The sequence below is a fragment of the Cygnus atratus genome, chromosome 23 (assembly GCF_013377495.2).
Source record: "Cygnus atratus isolate AKBS03 ecotype Queensland, Australia chromosome 23, CAtr_DNAZoo_HiC_assembly, whole genome shotgun sequence".
Lineage (NCBI taxonomy): Eukaryota > Metazoa > Chordata > Aves > Anseriformes > Anatidae > Cygnus > Cygnus atratus.
The window spans coordinates 1,955,985-1,970,490 of NC_066384.1; the positions used below are offsets into that span (position 1 = coordinate 1,955,985).

At 44.8% G+C, this 14,506-nt stretch overlaps 1 protein-coding gene across 2 annotated transcripts in view; it reads left to right on the forward strand.

Annotated features, from left to right (window-relative positions):
- The first annotated feature begins 6,639 nt into the window (after positions 1-6,639).
- The window catches only part of LOC118255661 (gap junction beta-5 protein-like), an 89,019-nt gene continuing 81,152 nt past the window's right edge, over positions 6,640-14,506 (forward strand). Inside the window, exons 1-4 of one of the 2 annotated variants that reach the window (XM_050715222.1) lie at positions 6,640-6,936; positions 7,039-7,229; positions 11,926-12,021; positions 13,743-13,863. The gene's annotated coding sequence lies outside the window, so the exon portion shown is untranslated. Of the gene's footprint in view, positions 6,937-7,038; positions 7,230-9,216; positions 9,386-11,879; positions 12,022-13,742; positions 13,864-14,506 lie in introns of those variants that run through there. The other variant, XM_035562009.2, reaches the window with a different exon arrangement.

A 14,506-nucleotide genomic window follows, 5' to 3' on the forward strand; every position in this document is an offset into this window, starting at 1 on the left:
CAAAACCTTTATGTTAAATCTTGGAAGTTTAACTAATCATTTGCATACAGATTTTGCTTAGCTCAGGTCTTTATTTTCTCCTTTGATTCAGAGTTTGCAGTACAGCCTTCTGTACAGGATATTAATTTTGTTTTAAACCAGCTTCTTTTATCCTTGAGACTTGAATGCCAGGCACCTAGTGGCAAACTGGGTGGCCACAGGCTGGGAATAGTCAGCGAGTGAGTTCAAAGGGAGTGAAAACATTTCATCTGCTCAAAGACAGCTCTAGTCCCAACTACTGACAGTTTTTTAGTGGCTGTCATAAAGACTAATGATATTTAATAGTAAAAAATTAAAAAATAACTCTTGTATAACAGCATTTGTATAAAGCATTTGAAGGCTTTAGGCTCAGCTTGCTGAGGAGGCAAACTCTGTGCCCCTTCCCTAGCAGTACTTGCTGGAAAACTCCATGGATGTGGTATTTCCTGTACTGGGTCAGAGCAGTGATCGTGGTGTTTTCTGTCTCTGTGGGACAATTGGTATCATTGCTGCAGAGGTAAGAAGTGGGACTTTTTTGGGAGAAACGTGCTCATCTGTTTGTATTCCCTCTGACTCAGCCTCAGCTACTCACAGGGGGTATGGGAGCAATAATAGCAGAATAACCCACTCAAGCAGGTCTTGCTCTTAACCTTCATAATTAGTCTTTTCAGCACTGAAACATGAGGCTTATTATAATTTCTCAAATTTCCGTTTTCACTAGAAATAACTGTCTATTCTTCGTCTCTCTGCGTATATTTTAAACCATTTTAATCTAATTGTGCTTGGAAAGGTCACACTCCATACTGGAAGGCAGGGCTTCGCATTGCAGAGCAGGCTGCTGCACAGGGTGGCTGATGTCTTTTGGGATGCCGTGACACAGCTAGTGTGGCAATGCAAGGATTTGGGCCAAGAGTTTCACACCATTTTAAAGGGCTTTGGGTTTTTTATTTCTATTCAGATACCTACTGAACACCTGAGTTAAGATACAGCTTTACAAGTGTGTGTGTTCTTAGTGGCTTTGTGTTTCACAAATTTCATCAAGTTGTTTTATGAGACTGTGAAAACTTTGCATCCATAGCATCCTATGGCTTGGAGAACCTCAGTATATCCTTTTTTAATTTTTTTTTGGGGAAAAGGCATCTTTTCTTCTTGGTTTCGAATCTGGATGAGGACTGAGCAGTGGAAGAAAAGCACCATCTGCTCCCTTCATGTTTCCAGGCTGCACAGACCAGGGAACAGCCCGCAAGCTCTCGGCGGCTTCCTCACCCGAGGCACCTGGGCTAGTTCAGCGGCATCCCAGCCCTCTGCTCCGTGCTGCACCCACCGTCGCAGCCCAGAGCTGCAGCTCTCTGGGGACGGATGCAGCAGTGAGTGAGTGCCCCCCCCGGTGAGAAAAGCAGCACATCTGCAGAGCAGCAGACGGAACTCGCCAGCTGTAGTCACAGCCAGGCTGATCTTTAAGATAAATGTTATTTAAATTGCTGTATCTCAGCTACTGTGGGAGCTGCACACCTCAGCTTAGTGTGCTAAATATACTTTATTAATTGCCTTGCTCTTTGCGTACACTGGAGGCTGGTGCATCGTTAAATATACCAGGAGCATTTATTCCTTGAGGTTTTGTTCCTTATTGAAGTATTCCTGTTCTTAATGGCTCCCTTGGATGGGATCAGGTTGGACCTGGAATATTGCAACTTGTCCTGCTTTTCCTTTCCTCGCTGAAGCACTACAGTACGATACAGTGCTTCACTATCTGTATTTAAGTACATCATGCCTGTACAAAGCAGTATCATTAGATTAGAGGGGTAAATACCTTCCAAGAGCGTTTAGTTCTGCTATTTGTCTGTATTGCTGTGTTATCTAAAGGCTACAGCTGAGACTGTTCTTTGCATTGCGCAAAGCCTCCCAAAGTGCAGTTTGCAATCTAAGTAGGCAATTAGACAAGTGTCAGGGTATAGCCTATCCACAGGTCAGAAACTGAGCCCCTTTCGTTCAAGATGGTTCACAGCATGATTCATTTTAGAAAGTGCAAGGAATAGAACCAACATCCAATTTTTTGCTTATTGCCTCTACTGTTGAGTCTCAAGTAGCTGCGCTGAAGTTGCTGCTTTCCGACCAGCATATAATTGGCCCAAGAAGACAATTCAAGAATGGTGATCAGCCACTTCAGAAACCCACGCTGCATTGGCTTCTGAATGGAGTGTGTCTTTGAATTCTTTAACGTACTCTTTCTGGGCCTGCATGCATTGACAGGAGAGGGCTAGATGTGGTTTTCAAAGCGGAGAAGGGGGCTTCTTTTGCATTCTTTTAAAAACACCTGCCTCTAGCCTTGTTGCTGTAGAGAGTTAAAAGCTGGAAGCTTTTCTTTCAGATGGGAACAAACCTATCCTGGAAGATGTAACCTGGCTCCACTCCATATCACCAGCTAGAAGCGTTCTGGGGGCTGGGCTTGCTTGACTTAGAGTAAGGAAAAAACCTTCTCAGCTCCAAATAGCGTGTGTGGTTTTTTTTGTTTATGAGCCTCTTCTTTTTTTACAGCCCTATTTGTTTTTGTAGTAAAAGGTGGTGAAGCACCTTACCCAGCAGTGTTAGTTACACACACCGGATTAAACCAAGACCCCTGTTCCTTTCCAGTGCCGCACTACGTGGGGAGACAAGCACCGCGTTTGCAGAGACGCTCTGCTGGGAGACCGGGCAGCGGGCTCTGAGTGCCTTAACAAACGTTCCTGGGACTCGTGATCAGCCCCTGGAGCATCTTGCATTTGCAGAACCCCAGCCCCTTGGTAGCCTTGTTTAAACAACCCTTTCCTTCAGGCAGTTTCTAGTCTGCTTCCTTCCCTGAATGCTTTTGTAAAGGAAAACACAACAGCAATCACCAGGCAACACGTTACTGTATTATTCATGCCCAGTAGTTGAGGATGATTGAGGTGGGGAAAAGGAGGAGAAAAACCCTGCAAAATTCATTACAGCTTCGGCACCACAGAACCTCACAGGATTTGGGATATTGCGACTTTAATTGGAGCTGATGGGTCCCCGCTGCATAAGAGATGTCTTTGAGTCGATGGGCTGAGCGGCTGCAGTTCCCTGCCTGGAGTGCGCGCTGGTCAGAATCCGACCCGCCTGGTGCAGGTCTGTGAGGAGGGCAGCAGGAGGTGTCCTGGGTGAGCAACAGCAGTGACCCACTGCTGCTCTGATCCTCTTGGCCTCAGGATCTCTTTACACATGCTCTGCCTTCTCTGCCGAGGCCCTAGATTGCGTGGGGCAGAGGCTTCCCTCAGTGTAGCCTTGTGCGATGCGTGCCACGTTTCATTTCTTGTGTCACTTCTCGTGCAGCTGGTTGCTGCAGTACTTCTGTTACTGTAATTCCTTTGCATTTCAGCCTATTGTAGTACAGATGTATTGTAAGCACAAGCACAAGTTCTCAATTCAAGGCAATGATTTAATTGTTGAATGCTATTAGGTATATTGCTTTGTTTTGCAAGCAGACAACTTTCATATTTCCCTAGTCCTTAGGTAGGGAAGGAGATTTCTATCTATCCAAGGTATTTATAGAGCACATTATCTTAGTGTCTGCTATCTGATGTGTTTATCCTTGCAATGCCTATTAGTTATTAGGCATGGTTGTTTTTTCTGCTTTACAGGGAATGGGGAGAGGGGAAAGTAAATGTACACTGCTTAATGGCTTATTCAGCTAAGAGCTAAGGTAGACAAGGAACTCCACCCTGATACTTTGGGATTTTCTAGAACCCTCCCTCTTCTGTAGAGAAAACACTGAAGCTTCAGTCTGCTCCTGAATCTTCAAGAGCAAGTCCCGTGGCAGAAAAGAATAAAAATAGTTTTACCAGGGCCCCATTCCAGAAGTCCTGACCTTTAACTGAGAGGCTGCTGGATGGCTGCTTCCATCTTATTCTCCCATTTACTAGCCTGTCTGCTTCATGGCTCTGTCCAGCCTTGTTGCTGAATGCTACCGATTTCAGCATGACTCCCAGCAGACACAGAAGGTGGCAAGGGGTGGCTGAAAAGGGTTTTTAGTTTCCCCCTCAGGCGATGGCTGCTGGCTCTGCATTGCTGCTGTGCCAGGGTGGTGTAGAAGACGGCCCCGTAACCACTGGCAGAACCCTGGTTACCGATACTGCCTTTACAGCGCGACTGTTGGGGAACAACCTGCTTCACACAGCCCATGAAGTTGGGCAGCAACTAGAGGATGGGCACGGCTGAGCTGGTACGGTCTAATTAACTTCCATTGCAGGCTGTGTTGTGTTCTGTGCTCAAGCACAGTTTCAGCCAGGTTTAAATTGATTACAAGTATCAGCACAATGACAAAACACTGCTTTTGGAAGCAGATTTTTCACAATAAATGGTTATTTGTTTTTCTGCATAAAAATATTGGCTTGTCCAGGGTGAAACAATTCTCCTTCTCTCCCCTTCCACCTTCGTTACTGCCTGATTTGTGTATGTAGTTTAATTAAAATCATACAGTATTTCCACAACTTGGTACGTCTCCGCTGCTAGCCATGTATTTGATTTATATACAACATTCCAGTGAAACTGCCTGGAAAAATTAAATAGACATGAATCGACTTGCCGCAGGCTTTTGAAATCAAACATTTCACAGCTAACTCCCCACGGACATCTCCTTTCAGCCTGATGCAGGATAAATGTTACTGTAAGCTGCTAAGCACAGGGCTACGTTAAAATGTAGTCATTAGGTTTGGGCTTTATAATTGTAGTTGTTTGCCAAATCATAGCTTAGGAGCCAGGGAGCGCTTTGATTCATTACTTATGATTAGATTATTATTAAAAAAACACAAAACCTACTCGGGCTGTTAGACTTCTATTTTTTGTCTTGGCCTTTGGAATGACTCTACACCTGTGGCAAATGTCAGATGTTTGTAAAAACAGTTTCAGTATAACGGTGTTTGATGAAGCTATTGTAAATGCTTTTTCTGTCTGTGTTTTATCTGGAGGTCTAAGCTGTTAGCTCTTGGATAGATGCTTATTCTTAGCTGAGCTGCAGCTCTTTTCAGAGGCTTAGTACATCATAAACAAAGTTAACTCCCTGTCTGAATCTCAGCTTTAGTCTTTATCAGTGTGACTTGAAATAGACCAAGACAAGGTATATCATGCAGCAGAAAACCCAAAACATTAGCGTTGTTAGTCCACGTTCGTATATATGCCTTTCTTAAGAGCAAGAACAAACATCAAAAAGTGAAAGCCCATCCTCTACCTTTCAGCAAGGAGACCCAGACCCCTGCGCAGCCTCCGTCAGCAGCAGCCTTTTGAACTCGGCAATGCTGTGCAGAAGGCTGGCTTGGCCTCACCAACAGCTATGAGCTGTGTCTCGATTTTCCAAAAGTGCAAGCAGAAAGAGAAGAAACCTCCTTTGTGCTTCCTAAATCGTCTGCTGTGAGCCCACTGATTCCCATGCACAACTGTGCGTTCGTTCAGAGCTGAGCTCTTCTGGTGTCAGTCACACTGGAGCTTCATGGTGCGTCTCGTACTTCCTGCCTCATGCTAGATGGGGCTTAATCAAGAATTACTAGCATTATGGAAGGCAAAATAAGCCCATTGTGGGAATTGGGCTCAGCTGTGTCCTTTCATATAATTTGTAATAAGTCTTGGGCTCTCATAACCTAATCACAAGGATTTGGGGAAGGAGAGAATGAATTTGTTTGTTTCCTCCCAGCCATAGGTGATATTAAAGTGAAGAAAGAAAAATTAATCTAGTTTTCTGATTTGTCTTATAAAAGATATGCAAATGGTATCAGGAGGTATGATCAAAATGCCAGTGATTGCTGGATTACAAAGAGTGAATACTAAAGCAGTGCATCTGGAAAGCAGCATTGTTTTGGCTCCTAAGTGCCATTTGTGAGGACGCCTTCCACTGAGAGATTGTAAAATGCTGAGGGTCTGAATTTTCTTTAAGGTCATCCATGATTGGTCACACCAGGAGAACTGGTCTGAGGGATGCAGGGTGAGGCCTTGGTGAGGATAGCTGGACACCGTGCTCCGAGCTCAGCCATGGAACTCGCTCCTCTGTGCTGGCTGCCCTGATGAGTCGGGGGCAGGAGAGCGTAGCTTGCATCGCCGTCACATTTTACAGGCAGGAGGCACAGCTCTGAGCTGGCAAGGGCAGAGCTTGGGAGCCCAAACCTCAGGCTCTGGTGGAAGAGGTTTCTGTGACCACGGGACCTCCGTCCTGTGCCGCAGACCAGGCCGTGTGGCACAGCCCTGCAGCTGCCAGCAAGGAGCTGCACGGAGCTCCACTGCAGAGCTGCGGGCTGCTCCGTACCTCAGTCATGCACAGAGACTAGTTAGGGCCCGAGAGACCTGAGAAAGGTCAAATGGCAGGGGAACGTGACAGCCTGGCATGGATGAGCAGAAGACAGGCAAAGGAGACGTGCACCACCAACACGTGGGGGGGAGCTGTAAGCTGGAGGAGCACACAGCAAAGGTGTTAGTGCAAAGTGCATTGAACCGGGTCCCGGGTTCTTGTCTCTGCGCTTCCATGAAGCTTTTTGTCTTCGTCCTGCCCTCTGGCTGTGTTTTGTGCGGAGCTGGCGTGATTTGTGAGGCGGGTGTCAGCCTCCCCCTGCCTTCTGACCTCCGGAAATCCTGCTGCGCGGGAGAGAACCTGTCATCTCGTGTTTGCAAGCACTTTTCAATTTAATACATTTTAATCAGAAAATTAATCAGGAAACACCAGTTCAGCAAGATAATTGAACAATGAAGAGACACGGTAATTACTGTTTAGTCTAATTAACTTTGTTAAGTCTTTATTGGGAACAGAGACTTCCTGAGTGAAACTTATTAAATGGTTCTCCCTGGAAAACAGAATCCCCATCAAGAAGCCTTTGTTACTCGTGCTGCTTGGTAGGAGTTGGGTGCCTGTCTTTAAATCACGATTAGGGAAGCCTACAGGTGGGTTTTGGGCAAGCTGTAAATTACTTTTCAGTCTGCTCTCCTCCATCTTCAGTTCACTTACATCTCTTATTCCTTGCTGTCCTCCTCTCTTCTTCCCAGGTCGGCAGGACTGGATTGCTGCCTCCGTGGCACCGCAGCAGGGCGGGCATGGTCGGAGCCGTGGTGGTTCTGCCAAGTGCTTGTACGGGCCAGAAAATGTAATCTCAGCTCACAGCCTTCAGGAACGGAGCCTGCCTGCCTCGTGGTTCTCAGCTCTGACCTCTGTCCTCGCAGGCTCTTGGAGGCCTCAAGTAAGTGAGTTGTGTTCACTGAGGATATTAAGAGGCATGAGGAGCAGCAAGTACTTGGGTGCCAATTAGCGTGAAAGAGTTGGTTGGCCTGGCCCAGTCTCTCCTCTGGTTTTACTTTGCTTTCCTAGTCAGAGCATGGCATTAAACATTTATAATTTCAGAATGGAGGATTAAAAATAAATATTGAAATGAACTTGATTGGCTCCTGATCTGCTGAGAGAGCTCTTTGGCCACAGTCCAGTAAGCAATGACCCACAGGTAGCTGTGCATTATTCATATTAGGTTAGCTTGGGAGGATGAGAGAGACTCGGGATATCAACCCTTTAGGAGGAGCATGAAGGAATGTGATTTAATAATCTGTAGCTTGTGGGGTCATCTCCTTGAGGCAGCCAGCTACAAACTAGGGGGAACTCAGGACTTTAGACCTTGCTCTCGGTTTCTGTCATGCCAAACTTAAAACATCTTTTAATAGCCAAGGGATTTACATCCATGGAGCTGGGCAGCATCTGGCCTCCCTGGGGAGACGGGTGCTTACAATGAGGTTCAGTCCTGCTGCTGTGCTTGAGGTGAGGCTGTATTGTTTTCTGTCAATGCTGATGAGTATTCTAAACCACACAAATGCCTATACAGTAGAGCAGCTCTGTCTTTTCCAAAATCCAGGCATTTTTAATGAGCTCCGGAAAAACATTCTGAAAAAAATTTTTAATTACTTCCCTGTTTCTCCTCAGGGAGAAAATTCTCCCTGCCTTCTGCCCATGGACCCTGCCGTGGGCATGGGCATCAGCAGGCAGTAGCTGTAATCCCGTTTCCTCAACACCTGCTATATTTGAGGTCCTGAGGTGGAGGCATGTGCCTTAACAGGGGGATTATACAAATGTGGGTGGGTCGGTCCTTCCAAAATGCATACTTGGCCTCACTTCAACCTTAACATTTTCATTAAAACTAGGGTACAGGATTGCTCCCCACAAATCCTGTTATCTTCTACAGTTAATTTGTGCCACTAATAGCCTGAGTGTTTTGAACTGCTTGTCAGTGAATGGCATTGTAATTGAATTTCTAATTTATTTGGTCCGGTTTATAATTAAAATAAGTACTCTCTCACTTATCAGTTTTATATGTTGCTCTTGGTTTTTTCTGCCCATGTCCTGCTTTTGAGGCTGCAAAGTAGTCTGTGTTGTGTTCAGCCCTGAAGCACAAGGAAGACAACTTCATTACTCGTCTCTTTTTCTGGGTCACCCAGTGGCAGTCGCTGTTTTGTTCAGCCACATACTGAAGCACTACATATTTTCACAACTTGAAACATGGGTCTGTTGGGACCAAGCGTTCTTGGAGAATGCAGCCTAACAGCCTTGCATACTTTTTATTTTCTTCTTTCTCCTCACTTGCAGTTAATTATTTTGTAAACACTACCGGTTACTGCAGGATCAGTCTATGGATCTGGCAGCAGAATTTGCCTTTCACCAGGAAGAGGCAGCTAATGGTTTTTGTAGAGGCGCAACTCCTGACAACCTTTCTAATTTAATTTTTCCTTTCTGTCTTCTCCTGTGGTGTCATTTAGAAAATAAAACTGCTAGAGCTTTAAAACACTTCCCTGGTTGACGAAAGAGTTCATTATTATTTGAGATGGACAGCTAGGCAAGGTTAAAAGTTGTGAAATGAGAGAGAAAAGAAAACAAAACAGGAAACAAGTTGAAATTGCAAAGATGGGGGAATGAAAAGAAACAATACTTTTCTTCAATGAGGCATTTAAAAGGAGCAATGCCTGCAGTTTCAAGGTGGAAGGAAAGTAGAATCCAATCCTTTTTTCATTCCTTTCCCTGCACCCCTTCCAGGAGTGGGGACAAGTAAATTGCTATTTTCTCCTTCAGAAGGAGAGACAGGAACTGGTGAACCCCCTGGTTTTGTTTTAGTGTGGGCTGATGGCCGTGCATGTGGCTGACTCACCATGCCTTGAAGATTTATACCGTTAACACTTGTGAAGCTGACTGTGATGTTACGCAAATCACATCTTAAAAAGTTCTTTACTGTGCTCCTCTGAAAAGCAACGTCCCCGTGGCAGGACTGCCTTCTGTCTGGTGCCTGTACAGCAAACAGCACAGTGCGGGATTCAAGAGCATGATGGAAAGGGCAGAGGATTCCCTAGGCACCAACACAAGGCAAGTAATTAGGAATATCATAAAGCCTTAACTGGGGCTGCAGACTGTTCTTCGGGGTAGTTTTGACTCTGTAGACAGCGATCATTTGGCTGTGCTTAGAAAACCCTAAAGACAAAGACAGCAGAGCTGTGTTGGGTCTGCTCCCCAGATCTCAAACCCTCGCTACAGCTCTGCAGAGCTGAAGTTTTGTTTGGCCTTACTCTAGTGAAGAGCAGGGGAACATTTTCCCACAAGAAAGCCATTCTTTCCTGAACTTGCCGAGCCTTTGTGTTTGTGCTGTGACATACGAGATTTGTCTCACCTTGCTGCTCAGAGCCACAAACACTTTTACTGCTCAATAGGCAGCAAGTCGCAGTCTGCTGAAAAACCTGCACCATGCTGCTCAGTTTTATCCTCTACCCTGCAGAACAGCTTTTTCACAGCTACTTGTGCAGCCTATTTCTTTTGTCATAAAACTTCTAGTGCTGTGCCTACAGCACTCACCTACACGTCTAATTTCGCTTCACTGTAACAGGCAGGCTACAGAATCTTAAATAAATGCTCCTTGGTCATTAAAGCCATATTTACAGAGACTTAACTGCTCTGTAATGGATGTAGAACTTGCTCTGCAGAATTGTTACCTCATAAATATACCAGAATAAGCAGCTGGTACTTAAATGCTTTGTAATGCATGGAAAGCTGTAATTTGCTGATTAACAATGGTTGATTGCAATTGTATTGCAATAACTATTTTGTATCATCATCAAAAACCTGACCCATCTTGAAAAATGAAAGCACTGTTAGGGGTGCAGGAGAGTGACCAAGAGCTGGAGGAGTTTTGCCCCCTCATTTTGAAGTGTTTGCAGTGGAGATGGGTCTCGGCGGTGGCAGAAGCCAGCTGTGGCAGGACTGGGTTCTCAGGTGCTGTAGGTCAGCGTACATCTCCTGTCAGTGCAGCTTTGCACCAGCTGAAGATCTGCTTCTTTATCACTGAGAGTCCAATTCGTGGAAAGCCGACAAAAGCCCCATTTTCTTTTCTATTTTCACTCATTTTCCACTGGTAACTTGTTGGAGTTCCTCAGCAAGTCCCTTCACCACCATAAGTCTCTTCCTTCTGGGCTTTTCCTTTTGAGGTTGCTGGCATTTCAGGATACCAGTTGCTCAGAATGTGAAATGGTATTTTTTCTGAAGCTCTCATGCACCTTTGCAGTGTAAATATATACTAGTAGTTAATGTACCAATGCTACTGAATTCTTGCTAATTGACAGGATGTCAGTAGGATGTAGGTTTACCTTTTGCATGGATTCCTCTCATCCAAAGGTGTATCCAGAGTCTTTTAGTCTTTATCTTAACTAACGTTGTATCCTTGCTTGAAAAAAAAAGGAGTCAAAAACATAAATTAAGTCTTCAAATGCATGTGCAGTTCTCTGTGACACAAACTTTGCTCTTGGGGTTTATGATGCTAATAAAATACTATTCACTGCTAACAGCTCTTTTCTTCCTAGCCTTACAAACTGAGACAAATAAGTGCATGTATTGAAGGAGTTCACATTTTATGTCTCTCTGCATCAATATGGCCCTGCTTTATTGACATTTTTAGGTAGAAACTGGCTAGTCATGCCTGGACTATATTAAATATTATTTATCGTTTGGACTGAGAATCCAAGCACTCCTTGTTCTAGGTGGTTGTACATACAAATCAAAACTGTTTGTCTCCCAAAGAGCCCCTAAAGACGATTAGAGAAAAAACTGAATGGGATAAAAAGACTTAAGAAGCAGTGTGTAGTATGTAACGTGGAACAGCATGCATGGTCTTTGTGATGGGGAAGTATTAGGGCAAGGTTTGCAGCCTTGGAGGCACAGAGATTCCTGCAGAAGAGCCTTACTGACAGGCATTAATAAGGAGACTGCCGTAAATGTGCCGCTGTGTCCCAGACTGCCCACTCAATTGAAGGGCTTGTGTCTCTTATGAGGATCTGGACCCTCCGTTACATGCTTTTAGATTTAAACTGCCAGGTGCTTAGAAAGATAGTTATTTTAAGAGATCAGCAATAATCATTTTTTGTCATCCTTAAAATAAATCATGTTAGGAACTGCCTGAGCAGGGCAGCATAAGTAATTAGAGTCAGGATCCTGGACACATGCCCTAGCTGGCTCTGGCACAAGCGTGAATTACAGAGCTGCTATTCCTGATGAGGCAGACGTACTGCTGTGGCAAAATCTGGAGCGACCTGGTTGGGAGACCACTAATGGTGAGCTGATGGTGATGCTTTGGTACCTTGCTGAGGGCACTGGGGCAAGATCAGAGTGAGTCCCAGACGACTTGACCGTGAGAGGGAGCAGAGAGTCAAGCCCCGTGTCTTACAAGATACGGATTTAAAGATGAGTGATATTCGTTCAGATCTTGCAGTAGAATCTGTGATCTCTGTAATCCAAGTTCTCCAAACTTGTTAGATGACTTAATTTAACTTCTTGTCATGTATGTTACAATGCTTTCCTTTTGTTTTCCACCCAGCTTCTTGTTAACTTGAAATAATGACAGATGGCTCTGTCTCATCCAGAGGTTCGCATGTGAAGCCATTCAGGGAAACCGCAGTGGAAACCTAATGCCGAAATCAGCCCTCAAAATTGAATTAACCTTTAGGAAGATCTTACAAGTAAGTGGCTTGTACCCTTCAAGGTATTCTGTGAATCATTGGCAACATGACCGGGCTAATTTAAGCATTTGTCGCAAAGGTAAGTTAGAGTCAAATACAGTTCCCAATTAGACATGTGCAGGGGAAAGGGCAGGTAAACCTGCTCAGGTCTCTCCAGGGTGGCACTTCTGTGAGAGCTGGTTCTGGTCTGCCTTCCCATCTTTGATTTTCCTGTGTTGCAGCTGGGTGCTGCTCTGGTGGGTACAGCCCCAGCTCCGCCGACACTGGGGATGTGGGTCTGGCCCCGCAGGGATGTTTGAGTTGGCCTGCAGTGTGCCATTCCCCTTTGTCTAGAAAATCTTTGCGCTTAATTTGCTCTCTTTTTAGAACCTGGACTTGTTTCTAAAAATAGAGCTTTATTCTTCACTTTCACTTCCTAAAGGACAATGACAAAAGAGAGGGAGAGAGGGAGAAAATGCCATAAACTGGGACATTTTGTTACCACATTCAACGCACATCTGGGAGCTCTTTTGGTACATAATTGCTGCATAATGCTGTTCACAAGCTATAGCCTCATACACATCCTCTTGGAAGCTGTCATTACAATGCTGTAGTCCCTGTTTTGGAAATTGAGTGTGACCTGTTGGTTGGGTGTATGACTCACAGAGTAGAAAACTCTCTGCTCTTCGCTCCATGAGATCTTGGTCAGGCCACTGCTGTGCAAGTTTTTGCAGCTCTGGAAGCCTCACTGCTCCCAAATCCACTGCTGAGCAGAGGGAAGTGGACAGTTTAAGTCCTAAAGATGCTTCCCTGCCTTTCCTTGGGATTATGTAGGTTTTAATCATCTAGTTAACTAATTCCAAAATGTTGGGGTCCTCATCCAAAAGGCACTAAAGTCACACCACGATACTGGGGATAACTTCATGTGGTGTCTGCTCTCCTTACCAGTGGCTGGAGATGCAGTGCATTTTGGACATCTGGTGTCTGATGATGGATGAATGCAAGTTTAAAGCAAAGATGAACTGGTAAACTTCTACCACTGTCTTAACTTGGAAGTCATGTCTGGCCATGCCACATGGCGAAGATGATAAATTGCTCTGAATGTGTGATCTGGAGCTATCAAATTTCCTCCCTGTCTTTCTTAACCTTGGGACAAATTAAATCAAATTCCGCTGTGAAGCCTAAAGACATAAAATTTGTTAGCTGTAACAGCATATTCTGCCAAGCAGTCAGAACTCCCCAGTATTAATTACTTTATTCAGTAAGTTAAACAAATGATGTGATATCTGGATTCAGGGGGAAGCCACCCAGGAGTATATAAAAGATGCAAAGATATTCCTGCCAGTGAACGCCCAAACTCTAGTCGCTAATTTGATGCGGAAAGCAATAATCTGTTCTAAAGCTGCCTCCATTCCTGAGCAATATCAAACCAAGTGCGAGCGTCATTAATGGAACCGCTTGAACAGTGCGTGAAAGTAATAATCACTTGTGTGCTGAGGGGGGTGGCTGCTGGAGGTCCTTGTTTCTGTTAGCTCTCCTCAAGAGGGCAGCACCATCAGGAGGTGGTGCCCCCTCATCCCAGCCTGCACGCAGTTCACGTATGTTCCCCAGCTGCGATGAATATCCCCCAGCTCTGCAAACAGAGAATGTATGAGCTCCAGGTGGGTCCAAAGCACCCTAACGTGTAGGTTAAGGTAATCCTGGGAGTGGACTGGAAATTCTTTATCTGATTTCTTTCACAGGTGACGCTGTGAGCGTTGTTTTCTCCTGAAGAGAAAGCAGCTGGAGGAAGTAACATCTGAAATTGCCACAACTGTTTGTGAAGGCAGTACCTTGCCATGGCGGTCTTTGGCATCAGCAGAGGTGAGCAGGATGAAACTCAGAAACATTAGACTTGTAGGTTTTAAGGCCAGAAGGGACCATTAGATCATATATTCTAACTGATGGAGTTTCTTTCACTTACCCTACTAGTACTAGTACTAGTAACTTGCATGTCTAAAGCATATCTTTCAGAGAAGTACAGGTCTAGATTGGGAGGCTCCAAGTGATGAAGAGGCTGCTGCTTCCAGTTTGAATATTTAATCGCCCCTAGTTTAAAGAAAATGCAAGTCTTATTTTGAATTCAAATTTGCTTGGCTTTAATTTCTATCAAGAGATCCTCTCTGTGCTCATGTCTGCTAGATGAGAGAGCCCTTAGTATATTTTCTTCCTGTGAAAGTGCTTTACACTACAATTAAATTATCTTTTGAATTTTTTCCTGATAAGTTAAGGAGATTAATCTTTCTGCATTCTTCACTCTGATGCATTTGTTTCCCAATGTCTGAGTCACTCACCTCTCAGCGCCCCCTCTCCAGATTTGTGTCTTGTAATAGTGTACGGATGCTGCAAATAGGTGTAGCATTGTTACATGGAGCTCAGAGGTAGCCCGCAGCCCTGGCCGTTGCTTCCAGTATCTGATTCTCCATGCTCACTGAGGCAGGTCATGAACAAGCCTGGGACATCACAC